This window comes from Hirundo rustica, chromosome 2, assembly GCF_015227805.2.
Source record: "Hirundo rustica isolate bHirRus1 chromosome 2, bHirRus1.pri.v3, whole genome shotgun sequence".
NCBI classification, from domain to species: domain Eukaryota; kingdom Metazoa; phylum Chordata; class Aves; order Passeriformes; family Hirundinidae; genus Hirundo; species Hirundo rustica.
This window is the reverse complement of record NC_053451.1, coordinates 72,771,137-72,797,014: the sequence shown is the minus strand read 5'-3', so window position 1 is coordinate 72,797,014 and position 25,878 is coordinate 72,771,137.

Here is a 25,878-nt window from a genome sequence, read left to right as displayed (position 1 = left end):
ATGTATTTTAGACATTATACAATCCTCTCATCAAGTTTTTACCAAAGTTTCTGGTTTCTGGGCTATTACATGAAAGATAGGAGTAAGATCTTGTAATCAGTCCTTTTGAAGAAAAAAAATTATGGACATTCAAAAATGTTCTGTGTTCTTCATCTTAGGTGAAGTTATAGCCTTGCTAATCTGATTGAAGTACGAGAGCTGTGTAAAAAGACACGGATTCAGGCATTTTCTGGAGTATATGTCTTCTAGTGACAAACTTTAGAAAACCTTTTGACCATTTCAGACTGTAAAACCTCCTCCAGAACTAAAAGTGGTAGACATTATGTTTGTATTCTGCTTTAAGGAATAGGCATTAAAACATCAGTACCATCTTTGTAGTATCCCAACCGCTGTTAGTATGACATGTAGAAACAACTCTCCCTGATTTATCCAGTTTAAAAGATAAATGATTGCAGGTTGTAACAGATAAGAAGCAGCACATTTGAACCACATCCAGAAGAGTTTGGGGCCCATCTTCAAAAAGCACTGCAGGAATATCCTGAGTGCTTTTAGTATCTAACAGTAAATTGCCCTTCATAGGAGCATATGTGTGTGTCCTATATAGGCAATTGTGTGTGTGTTAAAGCAGAAAACTTTCTTCTGGGGTTAAAAATAGATACATCAGGTCTTTGAATTTGAAATAATGTGATCTTCACTTTTATTGCAGTGGGGTTTAAGCGGGGTGGGGGGGGGGGAGGGTTCATGGGGTTTTATTTGAGGAGAGCATTGAGGTGGGTTGTTGATTCTGTTTACCTCAAGGTGGTTTTATTGTTTATAGTCAGAGAGCATTTATTACAATAGTCCTGCCTATTGAGCTAGAAAATCAGGTATCACCATGCCTTGGCTTTCAGGCTAAATTTACTCAGTCATAAGTACAAACAAAAAGTGTTTATAAAGATATGGTAGGTATTGCCTACAAATCACCAAGTATCCAAGTAAAGAGTTGTCAAAAACCACCAGTTTTATTACAACTTCACTCACCATCCCTCAATTTTAAAAGAAGGAAAAATAAATGTTAAGACATGTTCTAGAATTTGCAAAAGCCTCATAGCAACAGAATATACAAAAATTTAGGCTAGTCTCAGAGATAATCTCCACCTGGAGAACATCACATAATTTCCAAGAGTTATGGTCACCATATGACTAAGTAATTCTGATGTATAATATGAAACTAATGAAAAAGTAAAAGTACAAAGGATAGAAATTCTCTGAACCAGAAAAGATTAATCTTAACAGTGAGGCAGCTTCACCATATGATTTGAATAAGTATGATGGTAAAAGTATTGAACTGAAAAGGGGTGTGTGGGGGTGTGGTCCTATGAAATCAATTGTATTATACAAAATACAGTGTCTGAGCATTACAGAAATTCAAACATCTTGATATAGATGCTTCTTTAGTAAGACTATACATGATGATAATATATACAAAGATTGTGATTAGGTTATGCCTTCTACATGAATAGCAGAAACAATTCCATAAATGTCAGATGTAAGTATTTAAAATTGGTATCACCTTAAATCAATGGGACAATTTATTTTTTTTTTCAGAAGAATGTTTTCAGATACCTAAGATTTTGGAAATGGAATTGCAGGAAGAGAATTTGAAAATTAGAGTCTCTTTGATACACTCAATAGAGTGTGGTGCAGATGAAAAACATCCTCTCAGGTCATAAAAAGCCTAATATATTTCACAAGATTCAACAAAATATTTTTGCATATTCAGTGTAAAAAACCCTGCATGACATCACATCTCTTAAAACAATGAAGGAATTAGCTCTATCCTACAATACTGTTTAGTAGCATTTAAAGAGTTAAAAATTTAAAAAAAAAAAAAAAAACACTTTAAGATTTAGACAGAGCCCATAAAGAGGATGCTAGATTTTTTTCCCAAAATATAGCCCATTCTACAATAATTTTTCATTAATATCTGAAAGTATCATTTGCTACTAAATAATCTCTTCTAAATTTTATCACTTCTAAAATCAATCGAATTTATTAAGTAATCCCAATGTAGACAACAATAACTTGGAATCGTAATTGTATTTTTTTTTTTAATTTATTTTGTGAAGACTGTTTTCTGGTTTTACTTCTGCTTGGATGTTTTGAACATTCTGTTACTACCAACAATAGTTTCAACTCAAAGATTAAACTGTAATTCTACATTAAATATTATTCATTTTATGTTCTATAAACAGTAATTTTTTCAGTAAGTCATTACAAAGAAGGAGTAAAGGGAGAAGGAAACAAAACACACCATTAAATGCCTGGCACCTTTTAATTCACTATAAGATCAATGGATAATAAATAGTCTAAATAAGCTATTTCAGATCAAAGACCATTTTTGTATAAATCTGAAATTGTACAGCCAAATTTTTCATCAGTCTAGTAATTTGAAATTATTAAAAATTAAAATATTTGTTATATTTATTTTGTTTAAGGTTTTTCATTACACCTGAAGTCAGTAGGGATGACACAACTAAAAAAGTTGAGTATGAAACTGAGAATGACACGTGGGAATGACAAGAGAACAAATAATTTTCTCCATGAAAGAGGTCTGGCCATTAAATAAGATGTGCTGGTAGTGTTTTGTGCTTTTTCACTTAATGATAAAAATACATTATATGTTTCATTAACAGATATTTTGCCCCTTCTTCCAGAAATTAATAATAAACCTTTCTGCAGTGAGAGCGATCACACTTCAAAAATTATCATAGAGATTCAAAAGCAAGGATTGAGGAAAATAGGTTGACTTTAGATTTAATTGCATTCAACAACTATGTAGTGGTTTTATGGTCACCAAATTCTGTTTGCCAAATTTACTGCAGTGGTTTGTGTGTGTTTTCTGCTGTGAGATAGGATTAGGAGAAAAATGCAGGCAGGCCCAACTTAAAGGTACAAAGACAGATTCATTAACACACAATAAAAGGAGGAAAAAAAGGACCAAAATGAAATTTTCAAAACACTCTTCCTTCCCCCCCCCAAGTGTTTACTTTCCCACTAACAACACAAAGAGACAAAACCTGTGATATTCAGTCAGTTTCACCATTTGAAAATAACCTTTCATCAGTTCTTTAGGGAGAGGAGTCTCTTTTAGAACTTCTATGGAGATTCCCCACTGAAAACATAGAACTGTTCTCTTGTGAGTCTCAACTCTCACAAAGACAGCCACCCAGGAAACTACCTTTGTGAAGTCCCTCCCATTAGCAGTTTCCCAAGCTGCTTATGGGTGATGGGATTCATGCATACTGGGGTGTCACTTTTTAAAGATGAACAACTCCAAAGGCAAATGATTCTTCATCTCAGGGAACAGAGAGATCTTCTCACTTCTTCACTGGTGCAAAGGGCTTCTCATCTCTCTCTGTTCATGCATCTCGTGTCACAAGATTCACAACTACTTCACTCAGTCCCTCACAGATACCTTTGCTCAAATCCGAAAAATTAAACAATCACCTCCTCAAATGCACATTTTCCCACAATTTAAAGGGATAATTTACATGTAGAGTTCATTACCATGGCTCAATAAGAGAAGTCCAGCCTAAAATGGCAAACTCCTCAATCCTTTCTCCCAATAGTCCTTTCACTCTCTCTTCATTGACTGTCCATGCTGTGCTTCCTTATAGCTCAATCACTTTGTCCTTTCCATCTCTCTCAGGGATGGGTTAGAGCACTGGAAGTCTCATTTTGTGCCAGAAAAGTTAAAGTTTGCCCACGCCTGCAGTGGTCATGTGACCTCTGCCAGGCGCTAGCCGCTAGGATTTCAAAGGCACGCCGATGGGGGAAGCTCAGAAACAGCAGCCAGGATCTCAGTAGTTAGGTAAGCTGATGGATGCCTCCTCCTCTACCCCTCGGTCTCATCCAGGGTGACCCAGTTCGGAGCTGCTATCAGAGGCTGCAGCCTGCCCTCCCTCTCGCTGGCAGCTGGCGGGGAAAGGGCCCAGCGGCCCGGCCAGGGCCCGACCCGGCTCTCCCGCAGCAGGGGCGAGGTGGCGGGCCGTCGGCAGAGCCAGGCCCTGGGCCGGCTACCCCAGCAGGGGACCTAGCTGGCCTGGGCTTCTCCTTGCAGAAGCTGCTGGGGCCGGTTGTTACCTGCTCCTCTGGCTAGAAGGAAAAGGAAATTTCCCAGGCTTCTCCTGATTTTTAAGCCTGTGTGTTCCCAGAGGCATGTCATCTTTCTAATCAGTCAATCAAGCTGTCAATTCTAAAGTCATTAACTAATTGGCTCTTGCTATCCATGCTAAACCAGCACAAACTACAGTGGTAAACTAAACAGTACAGAGGAAAGTGTCTGATCCCGACTTCTTTTACCACAAATTTATGTAACAAAAGATGCCTTTGCAATAATTACTTGACAACACAACAGAAAACCCTGTAGGTTTCTGAGTCTAATAATTGTTTCCTCAGACAGCCAGCGAGTAAGAGTAGATGATCACATATGTTATAAATAAAATGGACCAAATTAGATAAATCAAAATTTGGAATTTTATTGAGAGACAAAATGACAGTCTCGGACAGCCACAATCAAAAGGACAGCGTCGAGCCCAGGGTCGCTGCTGGGTGAACACTTGATAACATACTCTGTCAGTCTGTTATCCCCCAAGTTCACATTTTTGGTTTGCAGCAGTCTCTTTTTATACACTGGATCGCGGAGAGAGACTCGGGATTTTGACGGTCCTTCCTCCGAGACATCTTCATTAATCATGCAGGTCTCAGTTCCGAGAGTCTGAATAGATCGGCGGAGGAGGACAATACTGTTAATGGTTGGGTCCAGGTGTGGTGTGGAGATGTTAATTTCTGACGGAGACGATCTAGATATTGATCTGAGGTAATCATCTGGTTCTCCGGGCTATCATCTCCGTTTTCCATTGCCTTTTGTTCCCTTTCAAGGATTCCTGGCAGTGGCATTTTCTCGTTCCCCTTTCTGGTAATTCCAATCATGTTTTCCTCGTGTCCCTCCCATGCCTTTTTGGGCTAGAGAAATTCCTTTATTTTGTTGAGCCAGCTTCCCCTGAGTTAATTCACAATATGCTAGTTTGAACAAAACTTAACTTATAACATGCTAGTTTATCCAAAACTTATATTTATATGGCTTGTATTACATTTTATATCCTATTAACACAAATTAACTTTAGAACATATATCACAACACACATTCATTTTGCTTTCTTTTAAAGAATCATGAGACTGGATTCTAAGGCAGAAATCATGCAATAAGTTCAGTAAATAGTCAATCATATATAAATCAATGACATTTTGTAAAATTTTTAGGAAGTGATAAATACAGGAGAAAGAGTGTGGGGAGAAATGAGAGTCTTAAAGTAGTTTGACACTAAATGACAGAAGATGTTCAAATTCTGTTGGCCTCTTCTAGGTAACTATCAACAGGACAAGGGGAAATTACCTCAAGATGCATTGGGAGGGTTGGACACTATGAAGAATTTCTTCAATGAAAATGCGGTTAAGCACTGAAATGGGCTGCCCAGATAAGTGATGTGGTCACTATCCCTGGAAGTGATCAAGAAATGACTGGAAGTGGCACTTAGTGCTATAATACCAAGGAGACATGATGGTGTTTGGTCAAGTGTTGGACAGTGATCTTGGAGGGGTTTACCAATCTTAATGGCCCTATGACTATGATCTACAGGAATCTCCTGCATTTAGGGAGAATTAGCTGTGAGTCATATAGAATACGCAAGGCTGTATTAAATGTTTACAGATTCTTATATTTAGAGAGCTAGATCCAGCCTCAAGTACACATATATATCCTTATTATACTGTGCTTCCTACTCTTAAATGCAAGAAAAATGAAGAAAGAAACGGGCAACTATGATCTGACCTACAGCTATTTACCAACTAGCTGTATGCTTTGGGAGTCTGGAAAATAATTCTCCCCTCCAGGCAGAAGCCTGCAGGACACTGACCCAGACCAGTGAAGTTCTACAGCATTTCTTCATTGGGCTGTGTCTAAGCAGCATGCTAAATTTTCACTAAACTTCTGTTTGTAAAGCAAATTGTGTTTGTCATCTTCATTGCTACTAATTTCTCATGTATTACAGGCCAGATTGATAAAGGAGCGTGGTGTTACACTTCCATCTCTCAACTTTCTTCCATGTTGCAATCTATTTTACAAAAGAAGTATCTTCAACATTTAAATAGATAATACATTTAAAATGTGACATCTTTGTACCGCATGGATTTGAAGATATATTGTCCTATGTTTTGAATAATAAAATATAATATTTTTTATTTTTTAAAATTATTATTGCAGAAAATGTGGCATTGTAATATGACAAGTTTTAGAAGCTTCAAGGGTTCTTCTTTGTCCTCTGAAATAAAGAAGAAAATTGTTTTTTATTTAGAAGATCTTACTTTTCTTTCCTATTTTCTTACCACCTCACTCACCTTTAAAGTGAGCAGAGTTGCTGACAGCTGAGCTTGATGATAAGGTAGTTCTGTTTGTCAGCCAATAGAGGGAACACTCAAACCTGGCCCTCCTGCAAGATAACAGGATGAAGTGTTCCTGCTGAGACACTTGGACAATCAAGGCTTTCTTTCTTGTGCTTTGTTCCTGTAAACTATTACGGGTGACCTACTTTCTTTATCCTCTCCAATAATGTAGAAGAATATCGGATCCAACTAAGCTGCCAGCATGGTCTGTAATTTCCAGTTTAGAAAGTAGCTGTATCCAAAAGGAAAGGTAGTGTATAGGATTACCATCTCAAGCTGCATTATGCTAGAAAGCCAAGGTTAAATAGAACTTTGTAAAAGACTTGAAACCTGACAGCTGATTTCCAGTATAAGGTGTGGTTTTTTTAAGTTTTACATGAATTCTTCATCTTAAAAATTAAGTTCAAGTGCCATAGTTTAAACTTTATGAAACAGACCTTTAAAGCTTAGCTTACAATACCTGCTGTGTGAAAAAATATTTCAGTAAAATTTATTTCTGGAATCTTTTGAGGTAAAGATGTTGGTAAAAGTACATCAAGCATCGTATAAAAATAGAAATCTGGTGTTCCATCTGATGTCTCAATTAATGTGCCACAAAAAGATGTTTCTTCTTTCACTTACGCTGAAATGGATATGAAGGAAACTTCTGACTGCAGCATGAATTGGATGAATTCTGGTGCAAAACTGGTGCAAGAATTCTAGGAAAAAGATTCACAAGATTCACAGGGAAGACTGAAAAGTTTCATACTACAAGAAAACTCAATTTTGTGTTTGTTTTAGTTGAATTCAAATGACTGTAGAGAATCAATTACCTTGTCTGGACACCAGAGAAAAAACTAAAAGAAATTATTATGCTTGGGGGTATGATGTAGGGAGACAGAGTTGCTAATATACCTCACAGCAGACAATTAATATGTTCACTTAAATTCCTCTGGAATGCAAGGACATTGAACTGCAGTCTTGTGTTCCTGAACACAGGTTGCTTCTGTTCAGTAGACTTTCATTTTGAGTATTTCTAAGTAAGAGTTAATGTAACAAAAAATGACAGCTCTTCTAAACAGCTGCAGCATTTCTTTATTAGTACCTAATATCTGTTTTCCTATCTTTGTATCATCATTATTCATACTTTTGAATATTTGGTTATATGTTTTGTGTTTGGTTATATATTTCACCTCAATAATTTTTTTATGTTTTTCCTGGTATTTTCCATTGGTTCACACTTGTAAATCAAGTCAGAAATATGTTGCACATTACTGGCAAATAATGTAGAAATACTTTTAACTCTAGATGCTTAGTAAGAAAAAAATACTAATATTTCTACCATTGTTTTACCAGGGAGTTATTTGTGGAATATTTAATAATAAAGCAAAAAGAAATATATCTATTCTTAGGGTTAAGACTTATTTTAATTATGTAAAATGTCAGAAGACAAAACACTTCATTGCCAGTCCATTTGTCTATTGTTCAAGAGCTGAAAATCAGATCATTCCTATCCTTCCTCTAAATATCTAAATATTCACTTTAACTAGCGCTAGCCTAGAACTTCTGGTTCTTTATGATAGTATTCAATATTTACCTACCTGAAAAGCTATAAAGAATAGAATAATATGCAGGTAGTATTTTTTGCAACTTCTTTTCCCCTCTGTTTATTACATAATCCCTAATGATAAAATTGTGCTGTTACAAAAGTGTTTGTACATTAAATGTTGCTCTAAGTATTAAAAATAATAATAAAAAGTAAGGATCAACAGAAGAAAGTAAAAATGCTTTTTTAAGTAACGTAATAGGTTTTTGCATAAAAGCCAGTTATTCTTCAGATGTATTATCACAATGAAAAAGAAATATGTCTTCATTTCTGTTGTCATGTATATGTTATTATTTTTTCAAGATCTATTATTGTCACCTAGGATTGATTACAGAAACACATGGAAGTTCCTGGGCTATTGCAGATAGATGAAAGTCTCAGCAGATCATTCAATATGAATGAACACATTCAAATTTAATATAATGCATGGCTGAGAATTATCTTCACAGAGATAATTCAGTCTGTTATGCATATTAGTGCCAGGGAGGTCACTGGTTCGTATTTTGTTCAAAAGATAATTCTGGAAGGAATACCACTTTTATAGAAATCCTCTAACAATGGTACTGAAAAAGTAATTCCTTGAAAGCGATGTTGAATTAGGTCATCAGCACAGCCTGCTGTGCTGTCAGTTTTGCCTTTTCCCAAAAGACTAACGCAGCCCATGTGAGGATTTTGTACTTTGCAAAGAAGACTGGAGAGAAGAAAGTGCTATTTAGCACAATTTCAACTTAGCAGGCCTAGAGTTCATTTATTCATGAATGTTTAAGATAGTATATGATGCTTAAGAGACTTTAATGAAGCAGAGCTGTAGTTCTCACAGTACAGAATTTCATGGACACTGAACTTCATACAGAACATAACTGTTTGATAAGCATGATATGGAGGACATCAAAGTTTCCAGACTTTTTTCAGATTTTAACAAAAAGACTATGCCTTATGCACAGGGCTCTTGTAAAAACATATCCCTTAGTAGCTGTGCTCATGGTTGTGTTGTGTATCTATTATATTTTAACAAGAAATAAAAACCCCAGTTATCTAAAGACTAGTCAAATCTTCTTAGAAGCAATTCATATGAAACTCATACATACGGGATTAGCTTCCAAAAGCACCTTTACTATTAATTCATTTATGTTCTATTCTGAAAGTGCTGACAGTGGAAAAATAGAGAAATAACTTCCACTTTGTCAAGAAATTTATTTTATTTACAGCTTGTTTACATTCAATCTTCTTGCATCTTGTGTAACAAGACTGATGATGATATTGGAGTACATTCATAATAAATAGTTCTTCAGAAAATGCCAGTTCTGTGCACCCTTTTTGACATCTAAACCCCCTCAGAAGCAGTCATTCATCCATTAAAAATAATTAACTAAATCCTCAAATGGTGTTGATCAACGTACCTCAAAGTGTAACTAAATTATATCAGCTGGGGATCTGACTTGTTTCAAAATGAACATGAATTACTACATAAGCAATTTTCTTATGGAAAAGGCTGAGGTGATGAATTTTAATAAATCTTAAGTCTTATATTTTGGGATTAATTTTTGAAGGAATATATTATTGTCTTAGAAAACAGACCATTCCAGATGAAAACAGACCATCACACAGAAAAATACATTATGAGAATGAAAACAACAATTTACAAGTTTGTTTAGAGAAGAGGTAGAAGTATAGTACATGAACAAATATAAGGAGTACATTAAATCACAGTGAGCTGATGACATTTCAAACAGGAATGCTGAACATACTTTCCTGGACATTCCTGGCATTCCCTAGGTTTATGATACAACATTCAGCTTCCAGTATTTGTTATACTTCTCAGCCAAGAGAAAATCTGTTCAGATTTATGATTTCTGATTTTTTGCATAAAAATAGAAAGACAAAATATATTAATAATCTGATGTAGACCTATACTTAAATCTACTGATAGAGCACAGTTCTTTTTATTAATGCAGTGCCATTCAGAATAAATCTGAACATTCAATAGATCATTTGAGTTTACCACAAACCTTGAAAGTATTGGCATATACTAGATGCGTTAAGAGTGATGACTTCATAACTTATCAGTCTAGGAAGATTCTTAGAGTCCCTCTTAAAGGTCTTCAGGGTAGATAATTATGGCTGAAATAGACAATCTAGTCTCCCTTTACAAAGAGTGAAGGAGAGCATTTTTTAATGAGTTAACTTGATAAAATATGGATGTAATACTAACATGAATTGCATCCTAAAAATTATTCCTCTTCATTGTCATTTAAAGGAGACTGACTTGAACTGTTTAGTGGAAATATCTGCATCCAATTATCTAAATATCTAATATACAAATATCTAAATATCACCATCTGGGATAGCTCAATGAAATTTCCTTACTAAATCTGAACTTTAAGGTTTTTAGTTCCCTAATTTCTCAGGATCATAAATCTTGTGCATTTTAAGTTACATTGAAATATAAAAGTACAATTTCTCGATTAAACAGAAATCAGTGAGATAGAGGATTTTTTTCTCTGCTATATGGATGTGGGAAAAATAAAAGTGCTTCAATATTTGTGAAAAAATTATCTCCAATTCTATTTCTGTAACATTACCTTGAAGACAGTCTATTAGGTTTTTCAATATTATTGGTTATGATTGGGTACCAAAGTTGATAAAGTGTAGGAAAGTCTAGTCAGAATATAATACAGTCTAACTATATGCACAAGACTATTTCACTTTTTCTTTCTTTACAAGAGTTATATTCTATTAAGTCAATTATGCAGACAAGTGAATTTCTTTCCAGTTAAAAAAAAAATAAAAAATATAATTACTATAAACCTTTTTTCCTGGTCATCCTATAATTCCAAAGCAGAAGAACTGATCTTTTTTCCAGTATGTAAACCTTTTTGGTTCATCTTGAGATCTTGTTTTTATTCATTACTTATTTATTCTTAAAGTATACTTCTGTTAGAAGATGGAAGGAAGGAAGGAAGGAAGGAAGGAAGGAAGGAAGGAAGGAAGGAAGGAAGGAAGGAAGGAAGGAAGGAAGGAAGGAAGGAAGGAAGGAAGGAAGGAAGGAAGGAAGGAAGGAAGGAAGGAAGGGTGATGGGTTGACCCTGGCTGAACACCAGGTGTCTACTAAAGTAATTCTATCATTCACAACAGGACCGAGGAGAGAAAATATAACAAAGGACTCATGGGACAAGATAAGGACATGGAGAAATCACTCCCAATTACAATCATGGGTGAAATAGAATTGACTTGGGGAAATAAATTCACTACCAATCAAATAAGTATAGGATAATAAGAAATGAAATCAACTCTTAAAAGCATCCCACCCTTCCTTTCTTCCTGGGCTCAGTTTTACTCCTGACTTTCTGTACCTCCTTTTCCTTCAGTGGAACCGGGAATGGGGTTTGCAATCAGTTCATCACAGATTGTCACTGTTGCTACTTCCTCCTCAGTACAGGACCCTTCACACTCTTCCTGGGCTACCGAGTGTTTCCTAGTCACAGGTGAAATCACACAGGCTGGCTTGTAGATATTCTGTTGCCCTCAGGAGTACATTAGCCATGTCCATGCTATACAAAAACTTACACTTGGATCTGCATTAGACTCCAATAAGTATAGCTGAAGGTGAAAAATTATTAAGAAAGCAATCTCCCAAACAGTTCAAACACTGTGATTTGTTGGCAGAAAGTTAGTTTATTACATTTGGTGAAAAGGAATTTTCACCAAAATTGCAACCAGTGAAAATTGTTTTTTTCTCTTGGTGAATAAAGAGTGGAAAGAGAAGAGAGTAGACAAAGCAAAAGCCATATTTTGTGTATTTTCTCATGGCCATAGATACCTGATTTCACCACTTCAAGATTGCTTTGGGATTTTTTTAGCATCTGGAACTATTTTTTATGTCCAAGGGAAAAATTCCTTAAGAAGGTCTGATATGTATTTTCTTCTTTGAGCTCTATTTACTCTTTAAATTAGTCTGGTAATTCAGATATTTTAAAAGGATAAATTCAGTACTTAACGTGAAACTTGATCAGCTCAGTAAATACTGCTAATATCTGAGGGTTTTTTTTAAATTTTACTTCCTCCTCTTCTTTCTCACTCCCTCACCAGTATGTGTATTTATCTACACTGTCTGGATTTGTTCATGATTCAGAACAGAAACATTGACATATGATAGGGAAAGTACTGTCAGACTACAAGTGCGCTGAAACTACTGTTGACAATGTAAGTTTTATGAGAAATGTTTTAATTTTTTTTTTTTATTTACAGCTTGATTCATAAATTAAGGAGTTATTATGTTCAGATACATTTAAAAAACAAACAAAATTTCTATGCATATCTGAACCAAGCCTAAAAACATTTTTCATCCTTTACTGATTTTATTATAAATCGTTTTACAATATTTTCAGTTTTCTGGAGACACTGTAAAGCTCTCAAGCAAAGCCCTCCTGAGAAATTTTATGGTTTAAAAATATCCTTTATATGATGTACTATGCAAATTACACTATGAAGAGAACATTTGTTTTTTTCTTTGCTCTTGTTGTGGGATCATAAAACCATAGTAAAATCTACAAAAACAAGATAAATAAAGGGGGGGCGGGAGCGGGGGGGTAGAGGAATTCATCATTCTTCTATACTTTTGTTAAAGTCTGTGTATTTAATATAGAATTTTTAATTTAATAGTATACAAAGTTGGTATGCCTTAAAGTTTAAATGATGTGCAGATGACGACCTTAATTGGATTTTAATACAATATATCAAGACATGTATCCTCCTATATGCATATACATTTTATTTTAATTGAGACTAACAAGAAATTTTCTCCCTCTGTATACTCCCATTTTTCATTACCCTCCCACTGTGAGTCCTGCAGAGCTCTAGTTTTCACTGGATTGTCAGTTCTATGAGCTAGATTAAATTAATGAATGTGACAATCATCTGAAAGTGTCATATAGAAGGTAAGAAGATACTGTACAAAGTTGTATGGTTATTCCCAGGTGCAGCCTTAAGAGATCTGAAACTATGTGATGAGGCCATAATTCCACTTGTGTCATACCTGACACAAGGACAGAACTCAAACTCATATTACAGGACTGTAATGCGCAGTTTCCTACCCACCCTGGCCAAGGTTGCTGCCACTCTTCTTTCTCACGCACATCAATCTGACTTACAGTGCCTTTTAATGGCATAAACAGTGATAAATCACCTAAACCTGACCTGCAAGTACTGTATTATCCCATAAAGGAGAACACATCATTTTGCGGTTTTTTTTGTGACATCTATAGAATTTGTATTAATTTCCCGACTATTTGGGTGTTTAGGGAGGGGGAAGAGTGTAGGGTTATAGAGAGATTTTTTTAAGTGGGGAGTCATTGCCTATTTTTTTCTTTTTTGTTCTAGGAAAATTACTAGGCACCTCTGACCATCTACAAAAATCACAATGTGGTTTATAACCTGAAGCTGATGTACAAGTGTGTCCTAGGTTACAATGTAAGATGTGCCCAAAGTATGTATTCTATCACCATCTACATGAGCTGTTGAAACTAGGTTGGGCAGTGTTTCCCTTGCCCCCTCCCTCCAGACTATCTTCTGTTAATGGCCCATCAGTGCCCTGCTGCATGACTCATAGATAACTCCCTCTGGGAGCTATCTCTGTTTAATGGGCAATCAAGGACCCATTAAAAGACTGATAAAATGAAATCAGCTCATTGTGAGATGCTCCGCCCAGGGGGAGGAGCCAAGCATTCCCACCTGGATATAATCTGGGCTTTAGGACAGCACAGGCAGCCTTACCCACTGGATTCCCAGAGGACAAGAGCTACCAGACCTTTCTGCAAGAACACTGCTTCAACAAGACCACTTCATCTAACTGCTACCACCACGGTTTCAGGTTGTATTCTGATTCTGTCAGTGATCTTTTGGACCATTGCATGTGTTTTATTTTATCTTTTTTTTTCCTCTCCTATTAAATTGTGGTGGGGTTTTTTTCTGACTTGGAGTCTCTCGCTGGTTTTGCCTTCAAGCCAGCACAAAGAGGTATTGTTTTGATTCTACAAGAAGTCCAAGCAGCCAAAGATTTCAAAACTTAGCTGTACCTCAGCATGCATTTTGTTTGTTTGTGTTTTCCTGGTTTTGCTAATAAACCAAACCTCGATCTGCAAGTGCTCAACTTTATTTTCATTTAAAGTAGAATGATTACTCTGTGAAAGAAAATCAGCATAGAAAAGCAGTCAGTTCTTGCTTCTCTTTGTCATGTATATGTATTTACAAATGCATTGTGGAGCCAGTGAACTGCTGGTGGTGGTAACTGGTGAATCTGAACCAATGAGGCAAGAGCATCCTGGTAGCACATTTGAGATCTACTGGTTTGTTACTCATTTTTTTCAATAAAATTGTGCGATATTTTCTTCTGGTTTAGAAAGAAAGCCTTTGACTTTAAACTATTTTAAAATCTGTGATAGGTGGATTATACTTTCTTTACTGCTTTGTGATATTATTATTACAAGAACCTGAAGAGAATTCCCAAATTCTTATGATGCCAAATCCATGTTTCAACTTTATCGTGGTTTGTGAGCATTCTGAACTATTCTTCAGATATAAAAATAAAATAAGTATAAATTATTCACAGCAACAATTTTCTGACCTTCTTTTCTGCCATTAGGGAGGAAGAAAATGAAATTAATGGGTTAATTTTCCATCTGTTCTGGTCATCATTTTTTCAATAGCATAGAAAATGTTGGAATACTACTGTGACAATAGAAATAAAGGTGTCTTTTTATAAACAGAGAAATGGAGATGTGGTTTCTGAGATCATATCACATGACATCTGCTCATGTGGTGAATAAGGGGATCGTAAGAAAAGAGGAAACAATGCAATCTACTTAAACTTTCTTGTAAAGCCATAGAAATTCTTTGGTGTACAAAAGCCTAACTATTTTTCTCAGTTATCCAAGTCAAACAAAATATATTACCTCTCCCTATGAGTCTTACCTCATTTAATTCCAAGTCAAGCAGAACAAAGGGTTTTGCCACTTTGTTCAGGTAAGATAATGATTGAAATAATGACTGATTGTACCTCCTGACACCTGATACCATAAATTGTTAATAAACTGCACAGGTTTGCATGCTTTTATATCTATCATACTGAAAAAACTCCCAGAAGAATAAGTTCTGACTATGTGTGGCTTTCTTTATCTATCTATTTTGTCTAATCTTTGTCAGTATCTGTCTGACATCATGCCACACATGCACAAGTCAGCTTCATTTCATAAGCAGTAATTTTTTAAAAGGAAACAAAAATACCAAAAAAGTAAGTAAGTCTAGTGCTTAAAGTACCAAAAAAAAAAAAAAAGTAAGAGTAATTCTACTGCTCCTACCATTACCAAACAATAATAAAAGAACATATGAAATATCCTACTGGGTCAGACAGTCTGGGTCAATCTATCTAGCTAAATATGCTGTCTCAGACAGTGACAAGAGGGGATGCTGTTAAGGAAAAGAGCATGAGCAAAGATAATGGCTTGCTCCATCCCCTTTTATTTCTTCACTGTCCAGAATCCTTGTAATAGGGGCATTACAAAGTATATCCTTGCATAGTCCTTGTCGTAAGTTAACCTTGGTTGGCTTCCAGATATCCGTCTGCTGCTCTCACTGTTCAGCAACAAAGGCAGAGAAAAAGCTCATGGGTCAAGATAAAGACAGGGAGATCAAAAATTACAGACACAGGAAAAAAATATTTTACTTGGGGAAGAACAATTTTAATATAATAGGAAATAAGAATCAAAATAAAACCCCTTCTTCCCCACGCCTCCTTTCTTCCAGAGATCAGCATCGCTCCTGACTCTTCCACCTACTCATTACCCTTGAGTGGTGCAGTGGGGTGGGCTTGGGGTTGTGGTTAATTCACAATACTTCATCTCAGCTGCTCCTTTCTCTTCATGCTATTCCTGTTGCAGGATGGAGTACTTCCCATGGGAAGTCCTTCCTTAAAGAATCTCTCCCACAGGTTCCAGATTCTTCCAGAAAGTATGTTCCTGCACAGGGTGTCTAAGGAATGCAACTTCCTTTGGGGTACATCCACCACAACATGGTGACCTTCAGGGCTTGCAGAGTGCGTATCTGCTTTGGTGTGATTCTTTTCACAGGCTGCAGTGGGACAACTTGCCTCACCACAGTCTTCTCCATACTGGAGCACCTCTTTCCCCTTCTTCTCCATTCACTTTGGTGACTGCAGGGTTTTTCCTCTCATGTTTTTTGCACACCTCTCTCATACAGATCTAGCCCATTGTGGTTTTTTGTGGTTTTTTGTGGTTTTTTTTTTTTTTTTTTTTTTTTTTTTTTTTTTTTTTTTTTTTCCCTTTCTCAAGTACATTATCATAGAAATGCCACCAAAGTTGATGATTGGCTCAGCTTTGGCCAGTGGCATATCTGTCTTGCAGCCACCTGGGGCTTTCTCACACACAGGGGCAGTTCCTGATCTCGTTCCACAAAATTTGCAGCTGTACTGCTACAAAAATCTTGCCACATAAGCCCAATAAAATCTGCTTGAAATGTGGTTTAGTTGTCCTCCTGGAAGATGTTTGACTGATTTTCTGGATGTGTCTTTTTCATAGACCTTTTCTACACCCACACTTTTTTGTTCTGTGTGGTTTGGATGTTTCCTAACTTCTGTTTAAAAAAAAAAAAACAACAACAACAAAAAAAAAAAACACTACACCCTTTACATACCTGAAACTGATGTCCTTCAAGTTTGCCCTTGAAGGGACAAATTGTCCCTTAGTGACTAACTGTTAATGTTCAACTTACTCCTTTCATGATTTTCTAAGTCTTAACCATATTTCTCCTCAGTCTGCTCTATTCCAAGAATTCCAGCTTTGTTAAGCCCTACTTTTAAGTCTGGTATAATATCCTGATCATCAGTGTATAGCTGTCCTATTCACTTCCTCGTCTACATCCACCTCAAAGTTCTTGAAATTAGGAGAGCAGAAATAAGAGAGCAATTCTCAAGATGCTGGTATTTTATTTGGTAGGAAATAATGTTCTCTGTCTTCATCCTAGTGTCTTTAGTGTTCATTCTGAGTACCTCATTGGCTTCTCTGGCTGCCACAGAACATGGAAATGGTTATTTCAGGAAACAACTGTTTACAACTACAGTATAACTTTCCATAGCTTGCCTTGACATGTCATAGGTTGCAGTATTTATAAAACAGAATATGGTTGGAGATAAGTTCATCTTTTGTATAACAGCTGCATACTTTTTTGGATAAACAAGCAAAAGATCATTCTGGAAACTGTAGTTTTGCTGTCTTTTAACTGATGCATTAACCAGAAAGCTGGTGTTATGAAGAACGATAAATCAAGGTAAAATTATTGCTAAAATATCAAAATGTCAAACAAATGTCTTTAATAGGTATTCTGAGTCTCTATGTTTATGAAAAATGCAGCATGAAATAGTAACAAAGAACTATGTTTGAAGGCACATGGTATTTGTTCTGGGACTTTTGCTTACATGGACATCTTAAACCATTAAAAAGCTGCTATGATAGAACATTTTACTTTATAAGAAAGGGGTAAAACAGATCAAAGGCAACACAGAGAATATTATTTCTCAAAAATTGTAGAAAAAGGTTTTAGGTATTTAGGTCTAAGTGTAGTCCCCTACAATAACAAGCTGATCTATCTGACAGTACAAATTAACAACTGCTCCAGAGTTTAAAACTGTGTACATTTGGAAACAGCAACAAAGAGAGTTTGTAAACAGGAAAAGCAGGGCTATAAAAATAATTCATACTTTTTTTTTGTCAAAAATGCTATAAATCAAAAGCAAGGCTATTTATACAAATTCTTGACACATTTTTGTTTTCCATAGTGTTAATTTTCCAAACAATAATAACTGCAGTAATTCATTGGCCATTGATATTTATTATGTTCTAAAGCATATACATGAAATGTAATGAATTTAAATTAAGTTCTTTCTGGCCTTATATTTTTGCAGGTCACACAAATGAGTTGGTCCTGTTCAGTAATTTTATTAATCACACAAGTCAAGAGACTACCTCTAGGAGAAAGTGAAATTTGTTCTATTATGGAGAAATAAATGTTTATGGGGAAATAAATTAAATCCATCCAGATGTCCAATTTGGTTTACATCTGGAAAATAAAACCATTAGTTAATACCTGGTTGAGTTAATACAATGAAAATAAGTTGGAGCAAATAAAATAGTGCATCACATATTTCCAGAATTATTTTGAAGAACTAAAGATTTTCCAAAGACCTTAGTTTATTTGACTTCAATTAGAGGCAAAATTTTGTATCAGTTAAGTTGTTTGGGACTGTACTTTTTCCCCCTTGTGGGAAAACAAAATGATACACCACTGGACAGTTTTAGGAGTCAGTATGTCCTGGTTCCTCAGAGTAGAAAACAAAATGAACCTCTTGTAATATCACTCATAAATGCTGCAATGACTCATTTTTAAACTATCCAGCTGAACTAGATGAGTTGACAGCCAGAGATGTTTCAGCTGCTTTTGATATGAACAGATTTTTCTCCCTGTCCTTTTCCTTTTATTTTCTATTGTAGTTGTGTAAATCTATACATAAGGCATAATTTAAGCAGCAGCTTTAACCTTTGCTTTAAATGGTTGGAGATTACAAAATTGAACTAGAAATCAAGTTTAATTGATTTAAAATGTAAGACCTCCATCCTTAAAATATAATTGAATTATTTAATGAAATTATTACTAAGCAACTTTATGGTTCAACAATTTTATTCCAAGCAATACTGCTAGTTATCACTGACATAGCAATTATGAAATGTCATCTTCATGAAAGTGCTGCTTCTTAGCTACTCATCTTTTTTCAGATAAATTTGAGCCACAACATCTCACTTTGTTCGGCATTAAACTGACTAGACCTACACTCTTTTTATAGCTGCTTCTGAGAGGCTGTAAGCACAGAACGCCCTGAGTTACCCTGTTTTCCCATCTGAAGGATTCTCTCTAATGAGTTAGTAAGTGAAGGCAGCTAAACCAAATATTACCTACTCTGGAGGGCATATATACCACTCCTATTTCTGAGGGTGTGTTCCAAGCTCACTGTAGGGAATCCTGGCCAAGCTGAAACTGATTGTGGCCCCAAAATTTTTTCAATACTTTGTTTGGAGAATGTCACTGAATTAGATCATCCATGAAAGGAATATATTTTTGCCACAAAACTGAGGGTGCTGAAGAAAGGAGAGCATTTCAAATAAAATATTCTCCTGCAGCTACTGAGGGATAAGTGAATCCAATGCTGAGGGGGCCGTCAGGCCTCATCAACAGTTCCACAGGATCTATGAAGAGTTGGAAGATTTGCCCATCTGTTAAGACTCAGTGTGAGTTATTCTGACCATTTGTGATTTACAGGCTTATTTTTCTCTTCTTTAAAAATAAGATTATGTATTAGAAAAGCAAAACAACAAAATGTCCCTCCCCTTCCCATATTTGCACACGCTTTTTAAGATTGTTTTCTCAGAAACTCGGGTCTCCAGGGCCTTAATCACTTCCCAGTGTTTTCACATTAAATGTTCAGCTCTCTTTAATGTTTCTGTCTACATGTCAAGCACTTTGTGAGACTGATAAATTAGGTAACTTTTTTTCCTTCTGTTTTACAGTCTTCATCCACCTGACACCTATAGCTCATTGGGCTTCTAAGAAAAGGACATTTATCCAAAAACAATGGAAACAAGATTAAGAAATTCACTAATATAATGATAAAGTCCTCAGATATCATCATGTTTTGAACAAAATATATCCACTTCTTTGAGTTTTGTTTTCCCCAGTAAATTTTTTTCTGATATTAACTCAAAGGGATGAGGTGAAATGGAGATAGAGTCTGTTATTATTTTTCCTAACAAAAGGAAAATACTTTTGATACTCCTTTGGAAAGTGATATAAAAATTGAGGGAAGATGCCAAATTTTAGTTTCTATGCTAAAGATTGTGTAGCATAGTGGTGAGAAGTTTAATTAATTTTTTAAATATTATTATGATTTTTCACTCAGAAAAAAAGAAAATCATGTTTATGAAAAACTTCATGACCAAATTTCAGTTTCTGAAAAGAAAATCCTAAAGGTTTCTGTTCAAAAAGGAATGATTTACAAAACCATGGTATTTTTTAAAATCTTCGCAACAGAATTTGGTACAAGTAAGGTAGGTATAACATCTTTTCTGATGTCAGCCCACCCAAGATTCTGTAGTTATAGATGATACATATTTGATAGGGATTTTGAGAACAGTGAAATAATATATTTTCTTGATTTTAGTTTGAAACAGGCTTTCTTAATATTTTTGTTATTTTTTGACTAACATCTGTATGCAAGAATAATAAAGAAGAATTTGGTATATTGAAGAAGAAAATGGATATTTTTCAGTAATCAATTATCTTTATTGAGATCTAACACTTTTCTTTCTATTTCTTCTAAAAATTCCATCTTCAGTCTCCCAAATGAACTTCATCTACATTGAAGAGAATTTTTTGGAGATAGAAAGAAATTGATTACCAAAATCTTTAAAGATGAAGTTCCATTTTGTATGTGGTCACACTGCACTTATATGCATTGATAAAATAATAAACCGCATATTTATATTTTTATGAGTAGACAAAGTATTAATATATTTTACAGTGTTGTGTCATTATAATGTATTTTCTTGATTGAATGTTTCAGAACTGCTTATCTTTTGACTTGTGATTTATCAATTAAGTTAAATGTGATGTTTCCTGAGCTTCCTGGCTGTTCTTCCTCAAGTCAGTTTTTATTCTCTCCCTCTTTTAGAATTCTTAAATGATAGAATGTTTTGATTTCAGATGTTCTTTTACGGAAACTTAATTAAATTTATTTTACCTGCCTTTGTAGTAGCAGATGACTTCCTCATTAGTTAATCAGATTAAATCCAAATTTGAACCTTAATTTAAATAATTCTGCAGTAATAGCCTTTCAAGCCTTCCCTCAACCAGCCACTAAGATTCTTTATTAACTACAGGCTTCAATTTACCTTATTTGGGTCAGCCAGCTGGAACCAGAGAGCTGACCCCTTTTTTCTTCTAAAAGCTAATGAAAATTCACCTATCTGAAAACTCTTTTCTATATCATCCTTGAATATACCTGAAGAAAGGGTGGAAGTTATTGATTGTGCATCTTGTGGGTTAAGGAATGAATTCTGATGTGGAACTTCAATTCCTGCATTCCTTAATCAATAAAGACAAATAGACTTCTCCAACTGGAATTCAGACTACCAGTTTATATCCAAAGACTAAATTATAGTAAGCCTTCTCTAAATAGAAGATGTGAGGAAGTTTTAAACAGGATGATTATTATTTTGCAATTCAAACCAATGAAAATATCACCACAAATAAGTTACTGGCATTTTTATCATGGAATCAGAAGATTTTTGGTGCTCCCACCCACAGCATGTGACACATACTTATTTATTCTCACTCATTTTCGTAACATAGTGCCATATTTTACCTTAATTATTACTTTAAAATATATGGCATTAAATCTTAAGAGTCAGATATATACAATATATATAGACAACTTCAAAGCTGAAGAAAACTGAACCTCATCTCTTTCCCTTATGGGAGGTGAATTACTCTTCAGTCAATGAGAAAGGGAAGCAAAGAGCAATCAACAGAGCTGAAACAAAACAATCTTGAATTTTGCAAAGAGTTTATATTTTTGCAAATGTTACAAATACTGTGAGGCTTAGGACTATTTATCAGAAGGCTCTCCCATTTGTTAAGTAATGTTATATGTAGTGCAAGAGGATAAGATATGTACATATGTAACAGAACAAAACTGCTTTTCCGTTTGGAGAAGTGTTAGTTGTCTACTAACACACTGCTATCTATTCCTGGATTTCTTGTCCATTGAAACACAGAGAATTTAGACATTTAGTTCAGGGTTTTCCTCCAAAACCTAGAATCCAAAAATGTGGTGCATCTGTACTTAATTAGTCACATTAGTAACTGAATATCTAAATACGAATTTAAAATGCATTATAAGAGTTTTAAAATTTAGCAAAATATATGTTTATGTTTTTTCAGATCATGAACATAAAGTTCAGCTACCCTCTGGAAAAGAAATAAATAGATTTCTCTATGAGATGTTTGAATTTCAAAGGATATGTGGGTTTTGTAAGTGCAGAACACATCAAGTCCTGTCATCCCCTCACAGACACAGAGAAGAGAGCAGGGAGTATATAAACAGCATTTTATCTCACTAAAGCTGAGTGCCTTCTAAATGAAATCTATAAAATGATCAGGTAGTGATGATGTAGAAATAAACAAGTCTACCAATAACGCTCCAGAAGAAGGGAGGCAATAAAAAATTGGATTCACTTTAAATAAATATATGTTAGGAATTTTAAGATTCATAGATAATTAAAAATCAATTTATTTTTTTGATTTTTTTACACATACTCATGACTTACGTTGGGTTTAGGTTTAATAGAGATTTTTTTTGGAGGTGAGACTTGCAATGAGAATGTTATGCCAAATAACATTAAGTTGAATAATAGGTTGGCCTGAGAAAGGAAAAAAAAACAAAACCAAAATCCAACTATTTTTCACAGTATTCCTGCAGAAAGTGCAACAATTTCACAACTGAAATAGCATCCTAATAAGTGTGGCCTTTTTCCCATTTCTTGATTAAATTATTTCCTATTCTGCAGTCTTCTGATAGAGCCTAATATTTGCTGGCATGTAAATTGCTTTAGAACGTGAAAACCTGATTATTGGTATGTTTTAATTGTTATATGTGCACAAGCATTCAGGGGTTTCCAGATTGTTTGTGATTTTTTTGTTTTGTTTTTGTTTTCCTCTGCTCAAATTACTTTACATTCTTCTGCCTATAGCTTTCTCTTGGGACAGAAAACAAGGGAGTCTAGAGTTCAACTTAGAATATATGTTCTTCTTCTGGTCAGTGATAAGAATTTGTTGACTAGAGAAAAGTGTCTCTCAAATAGAGAAAGACCAGAAAAACTCATTGCTGGAGAAAATACGCATTAGATTTTACCTAGTCTTTTTCTTTTCTATTGGGAGACTGGCCACAGAAAAAGAAAGAAAGAAAAAACCCCCTTATCATTATAATATGGCCTTAAATTGGGCATGGGCCTTACTTTTCTCTCTTAAGTCATGAACTTTGTGTTTCTTCTTGATATTTGGGAAATAAGACTAATTCTATAAATAATAATAGTTGGAGCACAACTTCCATTTATCAGCTAAAAAGGGTTAAAAGGTGGGATTGATGTGAAATGTCTGTAATTATCTCTCCATTTACTCATAAAACACATACCACTTCATTATAGATTTATTTTTTGTTAAATACATAAAGATCCTTGAATTCTTTATTCTTTAAAAATAACAAATTCTATTTAAGGGTGAGACTGAAAAAAATTATAAACGTTGTTTCACAAAATGATAGATGATTCATCATAATAGAACAGAAAATATTTTAAAATTTTGGTAATAATTTTCATTAGGTGCTCATGGTACACAAAGCGTATTTAAAATAAGGCCATTAAAGGTTGTTTCAAAACCAGTACCCTTCATAATAAATGTTTCTTGACATTTCTGATATGTAACAAATAAACTGTGACAGTTTGCAAATCAGTCAACAAGGCTATCAACATTTTGTTCTGTCACAAAAACGTATGTATCAACACATCATTTCCTCTTAACACCTTCTTTTCTGCTTGCCTGTGTAGGAAAATTTAACAAAAAAAAAAAAAAATTAAAAAAAGTTTATTTATGAGATATTTTGTCAGCCTCAGCAAAGACCAATAATGAATAATACCAGAAGAAACTTACAGACAAATAAGAAGAAAAATTTAGGTGACATTGAACCGCCTTTCTAGTCCTGGATACTCCCTCTTGAAGGATGTTGATTTTTTTGGCTACTGCTGGGTAGTCACAATGAGACAATGAGAAAATGTAAATCATATCAATCTAAACCAGCCTGACACGTGAGGTCATATTAGTTGTGTTTCCAATGAACAGATTTTAGAAAAAGCATCACATTTGCAGAGCATTAAAGGCATTTCAATCAGCTGTTGCCCGTAGCTTTACACCAGCTCTGGGTGTGATCCTGGCAGCCTATTTTAGACAAGATTGCTATTTCACTGCATACATGGTGTAAATTATGCATTTTAATATACATTTTGTGAAAGTAGCCTCAATTCTTCAGACCAAGTCAGTATTACTGAAAACTTCATTTTGAGGAAGTCTCTTACTTTTCTCTTTTCTTTCTTTTTGTCTGTAATAACAATCCAGCAGTCTGTGCAGCTGATGCTAAATTAGGAGCTGGCCTTTGTTTTCAATTCAGTGGGATTACAGTTGATGAATTTAATTTGTGGAGTTCTGTATAGGACATTTTGGGCCAACTGTGTTCATCTTAGTATAGTTTTTCACAGGTTTTTTCCAATCATGACATTTCACTGTATTCTGAAGGATGTATACTTACAACCAAGAGTAAAGTCAGTCAGACTCATTTGAGACAAAATATTTGGACAAAAAAAACCACCACCAAACATACATACATACATACATACATACATACATACATACACACACATATACATATACATATACATATACATATACATATACATATATATATATATAAATGGTGATATAAAAGAAGACTGCTCTCAGACCTCTCAGACTTTCTGCAATACACATGTTCCAAATAGTAAAAAATGTTATTGCCATATGTGATGTATATGTAATTGTTTTTCTTTTGGGACTTCTTGGATACAATCCACATAAGAATTTTGTTCAGATCAGGGGGAATTTCTTAAATCTCATATTTGTGTCCTGTTGCCATTCTTCATTTCATGTCATCATGTGCACAAACTGCTATATTTCCAGACATTGCTGAAATGGGAGATAAAGTCAAGTCAGATCGACGCCTGATGTACTCCAGCTGCAAAAGGACACTCAGTCAACGGGGCAAGGCTATAGATTGTTTAAGGTAAAATAAACATCAGATCCCCAACACCACATGTTTTGGATTTTAGATCTGCTCCTTCTGATCCATGCTACTTGCACTTACAGTCTTTTTTTTGTTAGATAGCAGGAAATTTTTTTGTATACTAGCAAACTGGAGAAGCACTCTTGAAAGGATGCATTCCAAAGAAAGGACACTCCTGAAAGAGTGTCCACAGGTGACAAATGCTGACCTGGGGTGACATCTGAGGAACTGATGCCCATGGGCAGCACATGCCAAGGCAGAAACACTAATGAGCAAAAAGCAGCAGAGAGAAAACACTAAAGCACATGACCCCACACCCCAGTTCTAATTCTGCCCATCACTTCATTGGAGAAAATGGGACAGAATGAGAGTTACCTGGAGTTAAATAAAGGAAAGCTGAGACAATGAATGATAATAGGTGTTTGTTTGAAGTTGAATGTTGAGAAGCAAGAGGAAAGCTATTTAATTAGGTACTTATTTTGTTGTAACATAAGGTTTTTTCCCTCCTGCCCAGTACTGAAATCAATGATCAGAAATCATTGCTAATTTGACTTAAATTTTATTTAGAATATATCCCCTGAGTCAAGACTGTTTTCATTGCAATGGTAGTTCAGTTAGGAGTACTTGTCTTTAAATAATTTTTTGTAATGTAGGATTGCATGCAAAAATGTTTTCATGATGTGGTTTGCTTCTTGCTGTTATTATATACAGATGCATTTTTGTTACAGCACAACATGGGCATAGCACTAGGAGATTTAAGGGGGAAAATATATTCCTATGTTCCTAATCTATGCAGTATATGAAGGGTGATAAATATTACATA